Source organism: Octopus bimaculoides, chromosome 8 (assembly GCF_001194135.2).
Source record: "Octopus bimaculoides isolate UCB-OBI-ISO-001 chromosome 8, ASM119413v2, whole genome shotgun sequence".
NCBI lineage: Eukaryota > Metazoa > Mollusca > Cephalopoda > Octopoda > Octopodidae > Octopus > Octopus bimaculoides.
Window position 1 is genome coordinate 75,272,390 of NC_068988.1, and position 4,873 is coordinate 75,277,262.

The 4,873-nt window shown below is 48.7% G+C and overlaps 1 protein-coding gene across 4 annotated transcripts in view; it reads right to left on the reverse strand.

Moving 5' to 3' along the window:
* LOC106867428 (MAM and LDL-receptor class A domain-containing protein 1) overlaps positions 1-4,873 on the reverse strand; it is a 317,166-nt gene that overhangs the window by 9,087 nt on the left and 303,206 nt on the right. The gene's annotated exons all lie outside the window — the stretch shown is intronic.

The following is a 4,873-nucleotide window of genomic DNA, read 5'->3' on the forward strand; positions in this document are numbered from 1 at the left end:
TCATACATGTAGTTGTCCCTTGCTTTACAGGGAAAATTAGGTCTGTGATTCATTGCGTTGGTCATTAAAACGTAGGGAATTACGTTTTAATGACATTATTAATCAAGAAAAACACAAAATTTGATCACTTTTAAAATAGGAATTTTAAAAATGCGTTTATTGTGTGAGGATATAGCATATGGATCTGCCATGTCACGTGATTTCGACGTACCATGTCTTTTCACATGATTTCGACGTACTCCGTCTTTTCATGTGATTTCGACGTACCATGTCTTTTCACATGATTTCGACGTACTCCGTCTTTTCATGTGATTTCGACGTACCCTTTCTTATTAGCCGCATACCAGCGAAATCTTACTGCCAGTGATATATGGAATTACAGTGACTATTCAAGTACTGACACCAGCGATATAAATATGGGTACTTTTATGCACCATGTGCCCATATGCGAGGTCCTCTCAAGATAGATAACGTAGTATTCAACGTTCAAATAATGCATCTAATAATGCATCTAATAATAACATCAACCTTAATGTGGATGTTATTAATATTGCTTCTATCGCAAATAATTATATAAATGAATATACATATATGTACGTATGTATGTATGTATGTATGTATGTATGTATGTATGTATGTATGTATGTACACGTATAGGAGGGTTACTATCGTAATATTGAGTAGGTAAGCTATTTTACACAATGAATGATGTATGTTATATCATCGAAAATCCAACTGTTATACTATTTAATAAATTTCATTGTTTCTACTATTTTCTTTCAACTGTTGCTTTGTTTAGTTTCAATCGTTTCCCACCTTCTCTTGAAACCTTTCCATTTTGAAGTCGATTTAATATTTTCATTTTCATAGAAACTGATTTTCTTGACATATTAAAACTGTGGTGTTATGAGTCAGGCTGTGTTGTAGGGAAGGATCAGAAGTGAGAGAGTAGGCATGTCCTATCGGAAGTGGGGCCTGTAAGTCCCACCGGAAGTGCCGCGGTGGACATGCGGCATTCAGTGAAGCACGAGGGGAGTCGGCGGCGAACAGCACATCAAAGCGGACGTGTGAGAAGGTAGGGCATTGGATAGCGCATGTGGACGTGGAGTAAACCTTGGAAATTGTGACAGCACGTGGATGTTGAAAGTGACCCTTTCTCCGGACTGACAGGTAAGATTACCGTAATTCTCTCTTCTGTCTTTTTTCTTCCTTTACATCACAAGCTATTTCTGCTCAAACGAGAAAAGAAAAAGAAAAAAAATGATGGGCATGGTCCGTGTTTCGAATGAGACAGTTAGGCCATTTTGTGGCGAGGGAGATGTGACCGCTTGGATGCAAAAAACTAACTTGGTGGCAAGACTCCAAGGTATAGATGTTCTAGCCACTTTTATACCGTTGTACATCGATGGATCGGTGTTGGCGCTATACCTGGAAATGGAAGAGAAGGACCAGTTGAGCGCAGAAAAAAATAGAAGGCCGGCTGATGGAGGCTTTCACAGAAGGGCCATTTATGGCATATGGTCGACTGGGGAAAATAAAGTGGAAGGGCGAACAGATCGATGTGTTTGCCAACGAAATCAGGAGATTGACTAGACTCGTGGGATATAGAGATGGCGCGTTAGAACAAAGCGTAAAAATAAGCCTTTGTAACAGGATTTCCTGACCATCGGGCCAGAGCCATCGTCTCGTGTTGCAGAACGACACCTTTGGCAGCGACTGCAACACCGAGAAGGGGACGAACAAAGAGCGGCGGAGAGGGGTCGAACAAGGAGCGTGTGCGACCCTTCAAAGGGCAATGTTTTCGGTGTCTGGGTTCGCACATGGCGAGGGACTGCAGGGAATCCAGGCTTGGAGTGATTTGCTAGAGAATGCGTGCAGGGAAACGGTCCAAGGGATACTACTGCACCGGTAGTTGTCCCATCTAAGGAGTAGAGGCACATTTACAGTCGTTGCTAGTAGTAGAAGTCGTGTTGAACGAAAAGGTGTCACGAACCCTCGTGGACGCGGGCTGCTAAACCCTAATGACTCCAGAAGTGGTAGAAGAATGGAGTGGAGTGAGGGTTGTTGACGGTACGGTAGTTGAATGCAGAGGAAGTAGCGATGTGGAGATGGTGGTACGAGGAACATGATTGAGGTTGCGGGCTATTGTAATTGATCGTGTAGTGGACGGGATCGATGTCGTGATGGGGATGGACACCATTGTCCGCTTGGGAAGTGTTACGGTCAATGAAGCCGGTGTAGTGCTCGGTGATGCGGGGGCGCTATGCGCTGTGAGTTCGCGACAGGAGAGTGGTGAGAGCTGCGAAGAAAAATATGCTGCACACACTATCACAGACAAACATTTTCGAGCTGTGTTCGATGGCCGGCAGTGGATAGTGGAAGGGAGATTCTCCGACATTGAAGAACGCAATAGGCTGCTATCAGCATACCCCGAAAGGGGATGCCAGAAGCGAGTTCGAGGGAGAGGTGGACCGGTGGCTCAAGGAAGGTGTTCTGATTCCTTGGAAGGAGGAAGTGAAGACTGGAGTGCTACCGCTGATGGCAATAGTGTAGCCGACGAAACATAAAGTCAGGCCAGTATTGGATTTCCGGGAACTGAACGACCACGTATTGTGCCATACGGGCGGTGAAGCTACGGACATTTGTAGCGAAACCTTGAGAGAGTGGAGGAAGATGACGGGGGCCTCCACAATCGTCGCATGCCTGCAGCTGCATGTGGCTGAGAGACTGGGGAAATATCAGCTGGTAAGGTATAAGGGACGGACATACTGCCTGACCAGGTTGGGATTCAGGCTGAATTTAGCACCGAAGATTATGGCGATAATTCTCAAGACCATCCTGCGAAAAGCCAACAAAGTGAAAAGAACCACCAATTTCTATATCGATGACATCCTGGTGGATGAGAGCATAGTGTCGGCAAAGAGGTCATAAGCTACATGAAAAGTTTTGGGCTAACTGCAATGGAAGGAGGAGCTGCCCTGGGACTCAAGCTACGGAGAGACAAGGCTGGCATGTTGGTGTTTCAGAGAGGGAATGAAATCCCAGAACTGGGCTCAAAGACAAGCAGGCGGGAACTGTTTTCTGTGTGTGTGAAGCTGCTGGGACACTACCCGATTGCAGGATGGCTCCGGACGGCATGCAACTTCATCAAGAGGCGAGCTGAAGGAGTGAGGTGGAGTGATAACGTAGGCGAGAAGACAACCACCATGATGCAAGAAGTCTTGGAGAGGGTGACTGCGGAGGACCCAGTAAGAGGGAACTGGTGTGTGCCCAAATTGAAGAAGGGGATCGTGTGGTGTGATGCCAGCAGCAGAGATACGGGAGTTGTCCTAGAAATTGGAGGTGTCGTGGTGAAGGATGCGGCCTGGCTTAGGAAGAAGGACGACTACAACCACATCAAGGTGGCGGAGCTGGATGCCGTGCTGAAAGGGCTGAACCTGGCCCTGAGGTGGGGGCTGCGTACCATCGAGATCCGGACCGATTCGGCCACTATACTTAGGTGGGTGGGATCAGTGATCACAGGCGAGCGGAGAGTGCAAACCAAAGGGTGTGCAGAAATGCTGATAAAACGCCGTCTGGGAATTCTGGGCGAGCTAACTGCCGAGTTTGACCTGAGGCTGAGTGTGGTTTTTGTGCCCTCAGAGAGAAATAGAGCGGACATCCTGACCAGAGTAAAGAAAGCTTGGTTGCAGGTGCCAGAGGATCTGGAGCAGGGAGTGGCTGCAGTGTATCGACTGAGTGACTTGCAACTGAGAAGATTGCATACCATGCATCACATGGGGGTGGACAGGACCCTGTTCCTAGCCAGGAAAGTTGACTCTGACGTGTCCAGGCAGAGTGTGCAAAGAGTAGTTGGGAGCTGCGACAGGTGCCAGTCCATTGACCCCGCTCCGGGTGTGCATTCCAGTAGAATACAACTGGAAACGACTGGCAGTGGACGTGACGCACTACCGGCAGGGGACATACCTCTCGATGGTCGACTGCGGATCAGGTCGGTTGGCTATATGGAGGGAGATGAAGACGGGAACCGGGGAGGAAATCACAAGAATACTGAATGAAGTATTTCTAGAACGAGGCCCTGTGGACGAGCTGCTTGTCGACAATGGAAATAGAGTTGTGGAGAGGCATCATCGAACCATCAAGACCATAGCAGAGAGGGGCCACATCTCACCGATCGAGGCTGTTTTTTGGTATAATATGTCGCCCAGGACGGGTCAGGCTGAGGAGTCAGTTCCACATAGGGCAATATTCAAGTACGAGTGGAGGCATCCATGTACTGTATCGCCGCGTCCGGCAGAAGAGAAACAGCATGCCTTTGTGCAGGTCGGAGAAGAAGTCTGGGTTAATCCCCCAAATGCGCGGTGCACATCATAGTGGGAAACGGGAACAATAACCTCTGTGAATTCGAGGAACAACGTATCCGTAGATGGCATGCCGCGACATGTTTTGGATGTGCGCAGGGTCATCACTGCGACGGAGGATGGGGGCCAACAGTAACGGACAAGAGAACGAAGCCGGCAGGAACATGCCAGGAACTGAGGCCAGTGCTGAAGTCCTACGGCGGTCACAGAGGGAGCGGTGCCTTCCTCGCTGGCTGTCTGATTATAAGACAAGTTAAGGCGTATGGTCGGGATTGAGAAGAGCGCGTGGGCAGGTTGGTTGAATGATCTTCAGATCAGGGGGGCGTGTGGTGTTATGAGCCAGGCTGTGTTGTAGGGAAGGATCGGAAGTGGGAGAGTAGGCATGTCCTGTCGGAAGTGGGGCCTGTGGACCCACCGGAAGTGCCGCGGTGGACATGCGACATTCAGTGAAGCACGAGGGGAGTCGGCGGCGAACAGCACATCAGAGCGGACGTGTGAGAAGGTAGAACGTC